Below are 16,788 nucleotides of genomic sequence, written 5' to 3'. Positions count from 1 at the left end.
TAGACCAGGCTGGCCTCGAACTCAGAAATCCGCCTGCCTCTGCCTCCCGAGTGCTGGGATTAAAGGCGTGCGCCACCACGCCCGGCTTCTCTCACTGCTTTTGAACTGCAGTTCTCTTATGATGTTGAACATATTTCCATGTACTTAAATTGGTATCCCTATTTTTTTTGAGAAATAGCAATTAACACCTTTTGTCCAGTTTTAAAGTAGATTATCTTTTTATTTTTACATTACAAGATTTCCTTAAATATTCTTGACAGTTGTCCCTTCTTAGAGATATGACCTGTGTTTTCTTCCATTCTCTACATGGTCTTCCTGCTTTTTTGAAGACACTGTAGCACAAACGATTTTAATTAGGTTTGAGACCAAATGATACATTTCTCTTATGTTGTTTATGGTTTGGGAATTTTATTGTAAGTAATTATTGTTTCATTTAACATCATGAAAATCTAATCCCATGCTTTTGGTAGGGGTTTTAATAGGCTTTTTTTTTGTAATTAAAATTACAAAAATTAAAATGGAACTAAAGCTCCTTTGCTTAGTCAAATGGCTCATTTTAAGTTGATTTTTATAGAAAATAAGAATTTTTGTTTTTTTTTTTTAATGAATACTACTGAAAGCAGAGATAGATGTTATTTTTTTTAAGACAAAGTCTTTGTATGGTCCAGGCTAGCCTGGAAATCACTATGCAATCCAGGTTGATCCTCCTTATACTTATTGAATGATTTGTGCAAGTATTTGTATCAGTGAGCTAGTATCTGTGATCAACAGAACTGACAGCAATAGGTTATGACAGAACTACAATCCACATATACACAAGCAGCACACACAGGAACACACACTCATGCACCCAAATGCACACACACACAAGTATGCACACACACATCCATACACAAATCTTCAAGATGGACGGGGCCTTGAGTTCTACTCTGAGCACTGGAAACAGCAGCAGAAGCAGCAGCAACAAAACACCTAGAGCCCCAAAGTGCTGAATCAGCAGATACAGAAAGGAAAACAAATTCTAAGAAGTTATGCATTTCATGTTTCACAAAACTTAACATGCAACTTTCATAGTTTAAAGAGAAAGTACCAACACAGGTAATTATTGTGGATAACATGCTCATCGTAAACAAATATATGGCCTATATTTTCATTTCAGTTAGCTAAGTGGACTGGTTTCTCTGCGTCTCATCATTTGACTATTCGTAAAACTTTTAAAGCCATTCTACAGCACTCTATCACTCAGCTCATTGTATCAGCACACTCCTAAGTAGCACAAATAAAACTCTGCAGCAGAGATGCCAGCCAAAAATGAAATAATCTCTTGTGGTATCAATTGTGGAGAGATTTCTTGGTTCTTCAAGGTCAGCATTCACCCGGGACAAACTATACCTTGAAGCCTTTCTCTTGGATGATCAGAATTGATACTGTAGTTCAGCCCCAGAAGCCAGGTCAGTAGGCAATCTGAACACTGGAGGTCAGAAGGAGGAGGCAACCACTAGATCCATCAAATGTACATCAGCCTCAGAAAGGCAAACTGATGGTGAAGGACCCAGGAAGGGAGAGACTAGTGTTTCCTTCCAGACCCAGCACATGGGTATAGCAGGGAAGCCCTGCCTCAGTCCAAATAGGTCAACTTCACATCTCCCAAGCTGGCTAGAAGAGATGCTCAGAGAAACCCTACGATGAACTCATCCACAATCTATCCCCAGCACATTGCTCCAAATTCACTCCCACCTTCCTCCTCTTTCTAAACATCCGCTTACAGGAAAGTGTCCCAGAGCAGATACTTTCTAAGAGCCGCAGTGGGTACCTGAGGTTGTGACTAGCAGATCCCTTTTCATACTTCTGATACTTTACCCACTGAGCCACCTCACTGGCCCCATTGTGCTGTTTGGTTTTGACATTTCTGCAATGGAAATGCACCATGAATATATCTGACTCCCTGTGGGACCTTGTGTGTGACACAAAGACTTCACTCTCTGGACAACCCTGCCTTCATATACATGTTAGAGTAAGAGCTAGCAAAGTGGGTCAAGTTTAACTTGGTCCAAGCTTTTCATCTCATAATTGAAAATCAAGTTGGGAAGATTAATGACTTAGAAGTTTCATTACTTATTTACTCCATAGGGCTTGACAAAGGATTTAAAGATACATAACAAGAGAATAGAAAATAGACTATGATTTACACAGTGGCTAAACTTACCCACAGATGTTGTTGTGGGTATCAAAGTCCAAAAAGTGGAAGAAAATGGTTACAATGATCAAAGTAGTCTCAGATCATTTATTTTAAGAAATTATTGAGTTCCCATTGTGGGTAGAGAACAACTCTTCAATTCACTAAATTCTGAGAAAGTAAGTAACAGGCTCCAAGCCTGATTTCTTTCCTCTGTGCCTTCCAAAGTAGTGTAACAGTGCATGTGGGAAAGATCACTTAAAATAAAGCTCATTCTCATTTCTAAACAAAGCTATTTAGAAGTGGTTGCTTGGTTATCAGCTGTACCTTTTGACATTCTTGTTTAGCTTGTTATGACTTTAATACACCCTGTCTCATCACTTCAACCAGACTTTGCTCTAAGAGAGCAGGAAATTAACTTTGCACCTATAGGTGACTGTCCTTATCGGATTGGTTTACCAGTTGACGATTTCACCAAGCTTGAGAAAATACTTATCAAAAAATTGTGTTTACAATGAAATCAACTGGAATTGAACTGGTGGCTTCCTACTGTTAGTGAGCATGCGTAGTGTTGGAGGGTGCTAGGCAAGGTGTTAGGAGAGGAGAGTCATCTATAATTTGACCAGTGGGAGCTCCTGAGGCTACAATACTGACTTTCCTGACAAGATATGCCCAGTGTAACAGTGGCATGACTGTTCTGGGGGTAACCAACTGCTTGCTGCATGGATCTGGAGTCCACTTCCATGAGAGGTAACACATGCCTGTACTGTAAATGCACTCAAAAGCTGATGGCCAGAGAGGTCACAGGTCATATGGGGAAACTATAATTGCTGATTTGCTAAATAGGCATGTTGTTAAACTACTTTCTAAATAGTCACATTTATATCCATAGACTAGCACAGAATCTTAGTCTTAACAGAGAAGTGAGCAGCGATCAAAGCAGACTTGTAAACCAGAAAAATGCTGAGAATAAGGATGCTGAATACTCAAGACTTCAAATGGAACAGCCATGTCACTTACTCTTTGACCCAGGCGATATTATGGAAGAGGAAGAGATGGGCAGACTATAAGACCTGGAGGATAGAGCAGAGCACATTTTGTCTTCTGTATGTGACATGGTCATTGCATCAAGAGCACACAGAAGCTCTAGCCACTTGTACAAGACAGGAAACCAGTGGCAACTCTCTGGGAAGAAGGAGGCTTGGAGGAGTAGGGGTGAATAAAAGACAGTGATTGGAGGGAGATGGACGGACAATTCTGGAAACTTGGTTCCTTTAAAAACAAAGAAACACTATAAAACTATGTTTTGTTTTAATCCCAGGTGTAGGATAGGAGGCTGCTTCAGACTGACTATGGTTTGTCTGACTATGCTTTGCCTCATGCTCTAGCAGAGGTGTGTTTTTGCCAGCTGCGGATAGTTTCTGTCAATGTGTGATGTTTTCAATTCTGGGGATGTTTCAGAGGGTATATAAATGCTAGGGTCCCCAAGAGGTGCGTTGTTGGTTGTTCAGAGGGGTTGCTTGAGGTTTGTTGGTAGTCATGCTCAAAAAAGCAACAAAATGAAAGAAATTTAGATTCATGGATATCTCTCTCTCTCTCTCTCTCTCTCTCTCTCTCCACCTCTATCCTTCTTTCTCTCCTATCTAGTGATGGGGGTGGGGGAACTGAAGGGATCAATGGTGGAGAAAAGAACACATAAAGTAGCAAAGACCAGCTACAGGGGGTTATAACAGTAGACAAGTCAGACACTGCACAAAATGAAAAACTAATAATTTTTTTTTAGCATGTACAGGCTCCTTCTCCCTTCCCCCACACTTCCCTCTCTTATTTGAGATAGGGTTTTGCTACTACTACTACTACTACTACTACTACTACTACTACTACCACACACACACAGACACACACACACACACACACACACACACACACACAGTTTAGGCTAGTTTCCAAGTCTCCATCCTCCTGCCTTTGTTTCTGAGTGCAGAGATTACCAGTATACACACCTAATACAGACTTCCTTTTGTTATTACTCCCTAAGTAAATTACTGTCACTGTTATTCCTAGAACAGCTATGTTTTAGTAGAGATGTTAAGGAACCACAAGATGATCCAAAATACATGAAAAAAAAATGTGTGTATATGTTCTGTGCAAATGGTACACCATTTTAGGTAGAGGACTTGAATATCTGTGAATATTGATGTTCAATGGGATCCTGAAACTTGTCTCCCACAGAGTATACCAGTTTTCACTGCCAATGCTAAACAAGGCGAGTGAGGTAAAAGAATAGAAATGTTCTTATCTTCTACTTTGTATCCTTTGGATGAAAGATGTGTTTCACAATTGAAAAGAATCTGAATAATACAGGATTATTTCAAATATGGACACATCCAGGAAAAATATTTGATTTAATTTTAGGGACTTCTAGGGGAATGCGTTTTCATTTTGTTTTGTTCCAACAGTTTCAAACAAGTTGGATGCTATTCCAGGTTCTTCTGCTGAATATTCATACAGCTCTGGCCTGGTCTGCATTTAAACAGGTTTAAATAACCCAGTATTGACCACTCTCTGTACCTTAGCCTGTGCCATTTCCAACAGGAAGCTGCCAGTGTTTAGGCACCTGAGTGAATCTGGATGAGGATATTTGACAGCCAGCGTGGGATCAGGGTGGCATAGCTTCAAAGACTTGCGCTGTACTTTATTTCCTCCAGCTAAGCTTTACTTCCTAACTGCACCAGAGGTCTCCAGATAGCACCACAGGTTGGGGCTCAGCATTCAAAACAGGAGCCTGGAGGGACACTTCAGATTTAAATGCCAAGACTTCTCTTAGAGGAGGCAATTAACATGGTATCCCATTCAAGTAAATACAGTTTGGTTATAATTTAGAAGGAAACTAAAAATGTGTGTGTGTGTGTGTGTGTGTGTGTGTGTGTGTGTGTGTGTGTTTAGTACCAGATATTATTTTATTATCCCTGTTTTAGTTTTTTATTATTATGTTCTCCTTCCAACAGACACACACACACACCAACACACACACACCAACACACACACACCAAACCCCTAAGGCCATAATAATATACCTACATCCCACATGTCCACACTTCCTGAGCATTTGTAAATAGAGTTTCTAGGACAGAGGCTCCATTATCTGAACAGTAGAGAACCATGCTGTCCACACTCCAAGACTTTTTAAAGCTATACCATAGATGGCTCCAGCTCTGTACCCCAAATCTTCTGACTCTGCCTTTGCCTGAGAAGGGAGTGCAATTGTGGGGTGGAGAGCCACTGCAAGTGAACAGCTTCTGTTATTGCTGTTATGCTTGTGAACTAGCAGGTGAACCAAAATGAAAACAAAATAAAAGTTGACAACCAGTGTTGCCTAGGGCAACAGATCGCATTGGGCCGGATGTGGGTTTTAGGGCAGCATGCTCTGCTGTTAATTTCTACTTATTTTTCTGTTCCTGTCACTTTTAGGCAGAATACATAAAATAAAGCATGCAGAGGAGAGGAAGCATAATAAGAAAATACATTTGAGCTTGTCTTTGTAGCTAGAGTACTAATAAAAACCTGGGATTTAAAACCTGGCATGGTGGTGCACACATTTAATCCCAGCACTGGGGAGGCAGAGGTTTGAGTTTGAGCCCAGCTTGATCTACAGAGCTAGTTCCTGGACAGACAAGGCTACAGACATAAACCTTAAAAACTTAAGAAAGCAAAGAGAACAACAAACTATACTATCACTTGAGATTTAAATATGACTTCAAGACAGGTGCTAGGGATAAAACCAAAGCAATCTTTCCCTCCCTTTCCTTTAGCTGATTTCAGAATTCACCTAACACCCCCTTTACTCATCTGCATTTATCTCAAGCTGCTCTGTCCAGTTACTCAGACACGATGAAGCTACTTGGCACTTGAGCTGTGGCTGAACAGACATGTGCTGTACACACAACTCCCCAAAGGATCTTGAAAACTGTGTGAAAAAAGAAATAATTTCCTCGCATTTTAAATTTGCTGTACTTTAAAATAGTGAGCATCTAGTAGATGATAGTTTTGGATATTTCACCAAATATGTGATTGGAATCAATGCAAAATTATATTTGTTAGAGTTTTTAAGAAGCTTAAGTTTCTTCTAAGAAATTCAAAGTTCCATGTATGGTCTGCATTGCATTTTATGGCTAGGTTTTTGGATTGCCTCTGCCTTTTACTCTAACATGGCTGGGCATGGAGAACACATCACATGAGTACAGTCTGAATATTACTCATAGCTGCTCCATTCCTCTCTATATACCTTATGCTCCAGCTCTGCCACACTGTCCCATGTGTCTGGTGTCTGAAGTTCTTCCACTGATCCACCTGAACATTCCTTTATCCTTCAAAGCATACCGAGGTCACTCCCACACACTGCCCCTCTATCATTTCTTCACTTCATGAGTTTTGCACCTATCAGTGTACATAATACATTATCACATGTTTATCTGTAGGCCACATCTTCCCATTAGGCTGCAATCTTTTGGGCTCGAGGGACCATTTCTTATCTTATACCTTGTCACACTGGTACCTAGTTGACCCTCAAAAAGATAAAAATACTTGAAATAGGGAGAAAAATGAAGTTCCTACTATATTACATTGAGAAAATTTCATCTAACTAAAACATATGTTAGGTATCAGCCCCAGCTCCATAAAGGAACCATGAGGATATGACCTCTTGGGGTTTCCTCTCTGTCCAGTATTCACTGGGCTACACTTCCTTTACAGACACTCACAGCACACAGGACTTCATTTCTGCGGGGTTTTTTTTTTTTTTTTTTTTACAATGTAGGAAGTATATAAGCCACAAAATTCTAAATACACTTAAGAGTGAATCTTGGTTGACTGATTCCAGTCATTTATGGAACTGAATTGGAAGGAGAGCAATGAAAGACAGGGCTGGGGTAATCACTCAGGGATACCATCCTTCCCCCAAGGAAGCCACTATGCCCAAATGAAAATAATACTGCATCCCAAGCTTAGCTGGTTCCTGGATGTAACTGCCACTTGTGAATGCTAACGGCAGAGATAAGGCACCTGTCAATAGCACAAATACAGTAGTCCTAGATAAACTCGGTCAGAAAATGCAATTATGAAACACGATATGAAGTAAGTAGAAAACTATTTCATGGGATCTCCTTCATCCTATCACATCTGCAAAATTTGTTCTTTTGAGATGAAAGTCTAAGGGGTAAGGACTGGACCTTTGTTGTAGAGAACTCCCTATGGCAGTGGTCCTCAACCTTCCTAAGGCTCTGACCCCTTAATTCAGTTCTTTGTGTTGGCCCTCAACCATAACATTATTTTCATTGCTACTTCCTAACTGTAATTTTGCTCCTGTTGGGAATCATAATGTAAATAGTTATGGAGATAGAGGTTTGCCAAAGGGGTCATGACCCACAGCTCTGTCATTGTAGCCAACGGTTCTTAGTGGTGTTCTGCCAGCTCTATCACTACTTCACAACGACACATCTTGAGACCTGCTACCAAGCTAAGTGAAATGTTAGTTATCTCAGGCTCCACTTGAACTGCTTCCTAAATTTCAGCTTTTTTTTCCTTTTTTTTATTAGATATTTTATTTACATTTCAAATTTTATCCCCTTTCCTAATTTCCCCTCTGAAGCCCCTCCCACTGCTTACTAATCCACCCACTCCTGCTTCCCTGTCTTGGCAATTCCGCTACACTGAGGCATCGAACCTTCACAAGACCAAGGGCCTCTCCTCTCAATGATGTCCCACAAGGCCATCCTCAGCTACATATGTGGCTGAAGCCTTGAGTCCCTCCTTGTGTACTCCTTGGTTGGTGGTTTAGTCCCTGGGAGCTCTGGGGGTACTGGTTAGTTCATATTGTTGTTTCTCCTATGGGGCTGCAAACCCCTTCAGCTCCTTGGGTCCTTTCTTTAGCTCCTTCATTGGGGACCCTGTGCTCAGTCCAATGGATGGCTGTGAGCATCCACTTCTGTATTTTTCAGGCACTGGCAGAGCCTCTCAGGAGACAGATATATCAGGCTCCTGTCAGCAAGAACTTTCAGCTTTTAAACACCTTACCATTGTCCCTGATATTTTCAGTAGCTTCTAGGGGAGCTGCATAGTGAGAAAGCATCTTTTTATTCCAAATCTAGCCTTGGATTTTGAAAACAGAAACTCTTTCATCTCTGGGCACAATAAGCTTTTGTGTTGGTGAAGTGCCTCATCCAGTCTCCCTGGGGACCGTGTTTCTATGCTGCAGCTGTAGAAGTCCCTCACTGCACAGTGTATCACTGACCAACACTGTATGTGTGAATTCAGGGATCCTCAATGTTCATTTCTTCCTTTCACACATGTTAAAAACAATTGGAGTTATCTTGATTATCCAGAAGTGAGACAGTACTGATTAACTGTGTTCTTAAGCTAGCTAGATTAGGATGGTTTAAGTCTTTGGGATCCCCAAAGTTTGTCTTGTTGTTGTTTGGGTAAGGCTCTCAATTTGAGCAATGCCAGGTCCAGGAGTTTAGCCCAACTCTATATTAATTCTAGGGTGAGTTTTATGAGGTTCCTTTTATATTATGGCTTGTCCTTTCAACCTTGACAGAAGACTGGAGTAATAAGGAGTGTGAAACATCTAGGAGACTTTTAAGTAATTTAAAATATTTTGGGAAATAGAGGATGTGAATTCTGGATTGTTATCTGATTGTACTGAGGATGACTAACCTAATCAGGGAATAAGTTCTGTAATGAATATGTGAGCACTCTTTTCTTGGTAGTAGGAAATGCTTGGACCCACTCAGAGAAGGTATCAATGATAAATACACACACACACACACACAGAGGGGGGGGGCATGCACATATTTTGTTTTTTGTTTTTTTGTTTTTTGGTAACTATCATAAGTGTTTGTTGAGGCTTTATAGATCTGTCAATCTCAGAAATGGATAATACTGTTTTATCCATAATTTTGTAGGATGGAAGTTAGGGTCTGATTAGACAGATGAAACAAAGGGTATTTGTGTGAGAAAACTTGGGTGAGGGGGAAAGAGGGGGGATGTGATAGGTAAGAAAAGAGAGAAAGGGCAGATGAAGGTCTGAGTGTGGGGGATAGTTCATCAGCATGTTCTGTTTTGAGAGAGAAGATGTATTTTGGGGTTCCTTTTTTCATGGATTACTGCTGTATTGGACAGAAAAAGGACAGAGTCAAAAGGCCCTGGACAGCGGAGAGATTGATGTCTGGGGTCCCCTTTAGGGTGAGGAAGCCTCTTAAGCTCCACATTAGAATATTTAAATGAATTATTTTATATGCATATTTGAGTATGAATATATATGTTAACAGAAAGATCTTTAGCCAGTATTAGGGCTTGTTTAAAGGCAGTGGTTTGGCTTGTGGAGAAATGGTACCTATGGCCAGAAGGTTATCTTTAATGAAGGTGCATTGTGAGAATTGGGGTGGTCCCAGATGATGGAATAATCTGAGGCATAAGGAGGTAATTTTCGGTAGCCCCATCTATAAATCAAACTGGAGCTTGGGGGTCTGTAAGTGAGGTGACTGAATCTTGCATGAAGGGATTGAGAGAATGGTTAGTGTCTGTGCATGAATGTCAAGGTATTTGAGGCGTGGGAGCAGTGTGAGCTGGAAGGGCAATGGCAGAGATGAAGATAGGGCATGGTTCCAAGGAAATATTAGAATCAAGGAGACAGGCATGGAAGGTTTGGACCTGGGATCTTTGAGAGAATGGCAGGAGTTAATAGTTATTAGGTTATGTGAGAAATTTTTGTTGGCTTCTGAAAGGATCAAGTGTCAGCTAGGTGACCATTCCTTTGTAACAGGAGCTAACTGTTTAGAGTAGTAGTTCTCAACCTGTGGGTCTCGACCCCTTTGTGGCTGGACCAACTCTTTCACAGGGGTTGCATATCAGATATCACAAATAACAGATATTTACATTATGTTTTCGAATAGCAAAATAGCTAGGAAGTAGCAATGAAAATAATTTTGTGGTCGGGGGTCACCACAACATGAAGAACTGCAATGAAGAGTCACAACATCAGGAAGGTTGGGTTTAGACTGGCTTATAGTGATATGTGACAGGATTGTAGGCATCTCCTGCTCATGAGTAGGCGAAGGCTAGGGTCTGGCCCTGGTTAGAATAGAGAGATAGAAAGGATTTGGAAGCATTGGGTAGTGATAAGGTGCATGTTTTAGCTAAGGCCCATTTCAGTGGTTGAATGGGATTTGAGGAGGGAGCAAGGGGAGGCTCTTCTGAAGAGCCCTTAGTAGCCTCATATAGGAGTTGGGCAATGAGGAAGAAATTGGGGATCTGGTATTTAACAAGTTGAAAAGACCTAACAGGGTTCAGAACAACCTCTCAGTGACTGCTGTGAGAGAGTTCAGGGGTCTTTATTCCATGTGCTGTATAGTTTTATGTTAACCTGACAAAGCTATAGCCAGACATTTGAGAGGAGGAAACTTTGAGTGAGAAAATGCTCCCATAAGACTGGGCTGCAGGCAAGCCTGTAGGGCATTTTCTTAATTAGTGATTGATGGGGGTAGGGCTCAGTATGTTGTGGGTGGGGACACCCCTGGGTTGGTAGTCCTGGGTTTTATTATAATAAAGCAGGCTGAGCAAGCCATGAGGAGCAAGCTAGTAAGTTTTCTCTATGGCAGTGGTTCTCAACACACACACACACACACACACACACACACACACAATTATATGAATATATAAATACATAGTCATCATTTGTATGCGTGAAAATTTCATAATAAAAATGAAGAGAAAATTGCCCATTCACAGCTTACTTGCTCTAGTGGCACTTCTGATTTCTCTCCAGTCTAACAGGATGTAGTTACCTGTACATAAATTTGCCAGCCACTGTATGGGAACAGAATTTCTCTGTAATTATCTCCCTCCTAGAACACAGACATATCTCTGATGAGTCTGTTATATAAGTTCAAGTCAGAAAGACTTCCAGTAGAGTTAGAGACAGGATTAGACTTACTATGATGTTGATTTAATCCAGCCAGAAGGCCACCTGGAGGAATGTGGATATAATGAAGAATGAAAACAGGATTGGGCCAAAGGAGACTACTTTTCCAAAGACAAAGGCATTAACTTTAGAATTGAGAATGCTATCTGTCTTCCATCTATTACAAGGCAAGTCTGCTTGTTTTGCTTGGCTCTCTTCTATTCATCCCTCTTCCCCGCTCTGGCCTGTTATGTGGCCACACAGAACACAACTTTAGTCCCATGTAGAATTATCACTGTGCTTTTCTCCCCACTTCTAGGCTACAATCTCACTGAGGATTGGTCCCATCTTTTGCCTCAGCTGAGCACTTGCGCTAGATGTATGGTGCTGCTATCAAACTTCTCCAGGTCAGTATCAGCTCTTTTCCAGGTCACTGGCTATGTACATTTCTTAACCTGTCTGTGCTTTCATTTCAGTGACAAAGAGGAGCTGGAGTAGTACAAGTCTAGATGTGAAGATTAGCCAGTCACATGGTAATTAAGCCATCTTGGTCTGGTTAAACATCTCTAACTCTAAAAACCCCAAACCTTAGATCCTACAAAATCTGATATATTTTGGAGCACCAATAATGATGTCACAAACAGAAAATTCCACACGGGACCACACATGACAGTTCAGAGTCCAAAATATAGGTACAGAATACTGAACTTATTTAGCCTTCTCAAGGGGGGAAATATTTCTTACCCCCTTAGCTGAAATATATAAACCTTTTTCATGTACAGAAAAATTTACAACTTTGCATAATGTACCATCCAACTCTGTGTATAAAGTGCATATGAAGCAAATGAATCTCATGTTCATAATGACTATCATGATATCTCGTGTGTATGCAAACATTCTATCCTCCATTCCCCAAAAATCCAAAAAATGAAACTTCTGGTCTCAAGAACTTAGATAAGGGGTTTAAGTTGTTACCTGCTTAAAAAAAAAATATTAGGTACTACTGCCACATGGTGATCCAAAGGGAACCCAAGTTTCAAGAAAAAGAAGGAAATAGGTTTAATAACATGGTTCTTAGTGATTCAGGTTTATAGTCAGATCACAGGAAATGTAGTCTTGACCTGAAACTCCTGAGTCTGGACTGAGAAGTGTGAGGGCTTGGTGTGGTATTTTATCTTCCATACTGCCTCAAAATTGGAACCAGGGAACAAACTGGGTCTTGGGGCTTGAGACATTTTGAATCTCAATGGTAGTGACAGAATTTGGCTGGGAAGTAGGGACACAAGGGTGGCAGTGGTAGCCTCTAGTCCTCAGCTCTCCCCAAGCCCTGCCTTCCCATCTCTTGAACTGGGAGAGGCATCAGGTCTTAGTGTTGCTCTCCTCTTTTCTCTAGGGAAGTACTATTTTTTCAGATATATTAAGTTGCCTTTGAAAGTTAATTCTCTGACATAACTATTATGCATATATACATCACTGTACAACCAGTGTCCTTGCCAAATATCCTTAATGTATATTTACAATGTACATACAATGTAATTCATTTATAGTGAATTCATATAATATTTGAACTTTTAAGATACTTATAATTTGGGACCAAAGAATTAATACAAAACACAAATTTCATATTGAAAGGACCAATCATGTTAATTAAAAAATATTCAGTCTTGAGGCTTAATCTAACCTCATGCCACATGTCAGAGTCCATACACAGACCTACAACATAGAATTTATTTAGCATCTCCAAGGGGCAGAAAAGGCATCTAGACACTTAGCTGCAATATATAATTTTTCTCACACACATAATTATCCAAAACATTGCATAACATTCCAATTATGTGCATAATGTCCATGCTTGTCTTATTTATTTTAGATTATTTCATTTTGAAAGTTCCTAAGATCACTTATGATGTTCAATAATGTTGTAAAGGTTATAGTTTGATAGACTACAAAGCACGAATTGAATTTATTCTAAAGAATTGTAGGTTTGTTAAAAGACTTATCAAAATAGGTAAATTGAAATAGAAAAGGACTAGAAATAAATAGAAATAAAAAGCAACAATGCCATTTGAGAATTCAAAGTTGCACAACTCATACAACAACTCATACAACTTCATAAATTGCTTACTATATAATATGAAAATATCTAGAGCTTTTAAAAATCTATCTGTGACATACAATGAAACTATAGTGGAGAACAGGTATACACTCTCAGAATATAAAATTTCCAAGAAAATGTAGTGGATACTGCAGAGCCCAGTGAGTATGTGTAATTAATTACACATTTCAAAGTTACATTTCTCAAAAACTAGTAACTCAGGACTGCTGAAATGCAATACAATGGAATGTTGGCAACTTACATAAGGACCAGAAATTACGTTGCTTTTTAAGAGGAATGTCTCAGAAACAAAACTCATCAAAAGTGTTTATATTTCAGCTTATAACAAAGTCTGTTGGCACATTCTCCTTTTCCCTCTGGAACTGAATGCAAGATTGAAGCAGCATGTGATTCACCGGACCCCTTCTGAGCACTGCTAGCGTCTCCATTCTTATGTGGTATAATCTTATTTATACACGAGTTCCAGTGTGGTTAAAATAATGTAAATAAGTTCATTTCTGTCTGCTAGTGTCCTATAGATGTAGAGCAACAACTGGAATCTATCAAGTACCAGAAAGGTCACAAATATTTATAAGAATGTACAAGTTAAGTGCTAATAGTTTGAAGATGACATTACATTTGCTAGACTCTGAGTTTACTGATCAGACAGGAGACACCACCTGGAAGGACATTGAGAACAAGCGACTCTTTTCTTATCTTCTGCTATCTTGCTAGCCAGCATTCCTCTTCAGGCCCACGTGCTCCCATTTTAGGGAGGCCCAGAAGGCAAAACTCTTGGTTTAGTCTGAAAGCCAAAGTTTCTTTTCTGAAGTTTCAGTTTGGAGTCCCAGATTTGCGCGCTTGCTTTTGTTCACACCGTATCACTGTTGTATGGCGGATAAACCCACAGCCTCTTGTCTGCTCTATTTTCCCCTTTACTCGGCGCGTTCCTATCACAAAACTACTCTTTGAACAGAGATGCTCTAGGAGAGCACATGTCACTCTGCACCTTGGTATGAAAGCTGAGAAATACATTGCCAAGGGGAATGAAGAGGTACACGTGGTAAAGTCTGAGCGAGGGGCCTGTACTGGGGGTTCTAGCGGTGGTGGTGGTGGAGGTGGTGGTGGTGGTGGTGGTGGTGGTATACAAGAGCATTCTTATCTTTCAAAATATAAAGCATTTTCTGCATCTTCACTCCAAACTAAATTAGGAATCCCTTGTCTGGTATTCAAACTTATCCTTACCACATTTTTTACAAAGAAAAGGAGACTGAGAGGGAAAGACAGTCTTCAAAAAGCAGAACTGCAGTTAAAGTTTTAAATGAAGGGAAACACTTTGAGCTATGTGTCCTCTGACTCTCAAAAGTCTCCTCAGACTACCACTTAATGTGAGGTGCCCTAAAATGCCTCAGGGGATGTTTTGTTTCAAGATTAGCTCAATTTAATGTGGGGTCCCTGAGACCTGGTAGCATTTCTTAAGCAGAAAATCTGTTAAAACAAAACGCACGGGGGAGAAGAGGGAGCCCCAGGTCAAGAGCGCAAGAGGTTCCCAGGGGACCTGAAGCTTCCTGGCTGCTGCGGGGGTGTGGGGTGTGGGGCGTGTTCACGTGGCCGGAGCGTGGACCTGTGCCACAACGTAGTCTCCCCCACCCCCATCCCACCCCCATAGGACACGCAGTGTAGCAGCCTGAGTACCCCAAACCCGTGCGCAGGATTAGGGTGCGGCTTACCTTGACTGCTGGGAAGGGGGGTGCGAGCTTGCAGAGATGCGAGGAGGCTGTGCAGAGATGCGAGGAGGCTGTGCGGAGATGCGCGGGGCTGAGCCGAGATGGGCCGAGTTGAGCTGAAGTGCACCGGAATGAGCAGAGATGAGTGGTTGGCGCCTCTGGGCTGGACCGGCCTCGAGGCGAGGACGTGGGCTCAGGGAGGAAGTGCTGTGAGCCCTGCCCACCCAGCGGCGCAAACTCTTGGCTTTGCACGGAGGTGCTAGCTAGCAAAGCCCTGGAGGAGAATAGACAGACACCAAGCCCCGCCTAAAGGGCTCCGCAAGTTTAGCAAGTTTGGGTTGTTTTTTCCAAACCCTGTCCACCCCTGGAAGAAAACACTTCCTGCCCTAAGGTTAGGGAAAGCCTTCTCTCGTCTGTATGGGTCTTTGTGGTCTTTGTAAGAGTCGAGACTAACGCCCAGATGCTAGTCTGAAGGGTTAGTGCTCAAGACTAAAAGTCTCAGATTAGCTGAGAAACTCCCTACAGGAGAGTTCACCAGTTAGTTAGTAACACCTGCAGGCAGTTAGTTCCCAACGAGATCTAAAAATCAACCTACATTGGTTACAATTTTGAGACTTGAGCGGAACAGATGTAAGTTCCCTTTTCTGCCCCACGAAACCTTCAAGCTCCCTGAGCATCTGCGCAGCCTCCACTTCCCCCAAGACTGCCTCCCTTCATTGTTTTAATAAAAGGACCCTCTGCTTCTGTTGAGGCCTGTCTTCCGTTTATTTTCACATCGTGTGGATCAATCCCAATCTATTAAGTTCCACAAAGGGTAAAGGGGCCATCTTATTTTGCAATAGCCTTCTATGTCTTTACCTCAATCCTCGCTGCACTTCCTCAATCTGCCATTGTCTAAGACTTCCTGGACCAGCCCAGAAGGGGACGTTCCAGTTAGGGTGGACAGAGAAGTGGTGCAGTGTAGATCAAGCTGGCTTCGAACACATAGAGATCCTCCTGCCTCTCATGTGCCACCGAGATCACTTTCTGGTTTTGTTCTTATGATTTTGTTTGTTCATAGCTTGTATATCACAAGATTGACTGGGACTCACTCTGAGAGAAAGTGTTTAGGGAGATCTGAAAATACAGCCACTAAAATCAATTATGATTTTAAATGATGTTTGAGTTAATTTCTCTTCCTCTACACAGCTGTGTCTTAAAGGGTTCGCTGTAAGGCAAAATGGTGGAGACATGAAGATATAAATTAGACATATAAATTAATTTCAGATAGTTCCAGTACTCAATGGGAGACTATATATAGTTTGTCTAAGAAGAATGTAAACAGCAGTAACAGAAAGGATTGCTGCTTTGCTGGATGGCACACCCTACTCCACAGAAAACAGCTAATACACTGCATAGTCAACATGCTGAGAAAGAATAAAAGGTGACTGTAGAGAGTAATGGTTGTGCTGATAAGGCTTCTCTGTTAATTTGAGTTGTGGAAAAAGATCAACCTTATGACCAGCACTTGAGTCAGACCTAAATGAAAGGAGCGATCCAATGATGTTAGGAGTTTTATGCAAGAATATCCTAGAAAGAAAGGTTGATACCTCTAAACTCTTCAGTTAGGACAGCCCTTGAAGAGCCTGGAAAAACATCAAGGAAACTAGTAACAGCATGGCCTGAGTGGTGTGAAGAGAACGGAAAAGAGATGAGGTTATGAAGGACAAGATGGCCAGATGGTTGTAGAGGCTGATGTAGTGAGGTGGGATGCCATTGAGAGGAACAGAAAGCAAAAACAAGCAACAGGATGGAGAGCGATTCTCCCGAAGAGAAAAGGTGGTCAGAGAGT

General features: G+C 41.2%; 1 protein-coding gene across 1 annotated transcript in view; it reads right to left on the bottom strand.

Annotated features, from left to right (window-relative positions):
* The window catches only part of Apbb1ip (amyloid beta precursor protein binding family B member 1 interacting protein), a 98,415-nt gene extending 83,013 nt beyond the window's left edge, over positions 1-15,402 (bottom strand). Inside the window, exon 1 of the mRNA XM_021155983.2 lies at positions 14,961-15,402. The gene's annotated coding sequence lies outside the window, so the exon portion shown is untranslated. The remainder of the gene's footprint in view (positions 1-14,960) is intronic.
* Between the last annotated feature and the right edge of the window lie 1,386 nt (positions 15,403-16,788).

The sequence above is a fragment of the Mus caroli genome, chromosome 2 (assembly GCF_900094665.2).
Source record: "Mus caroli chromosome 2, CAROLI_EIJ_v1.1, whole genome shotgun sequence".
NCBI lineage: Eukaryota > Metazoa > Chordata > Mammalia > Rodentia > Muridae > Mus > Mus caroli.
The sequence above is the reverse complement of the archived record's forward strand: the minus strand, read 5'-3'. Positions and strand labels throughout refer to the sequence as shown.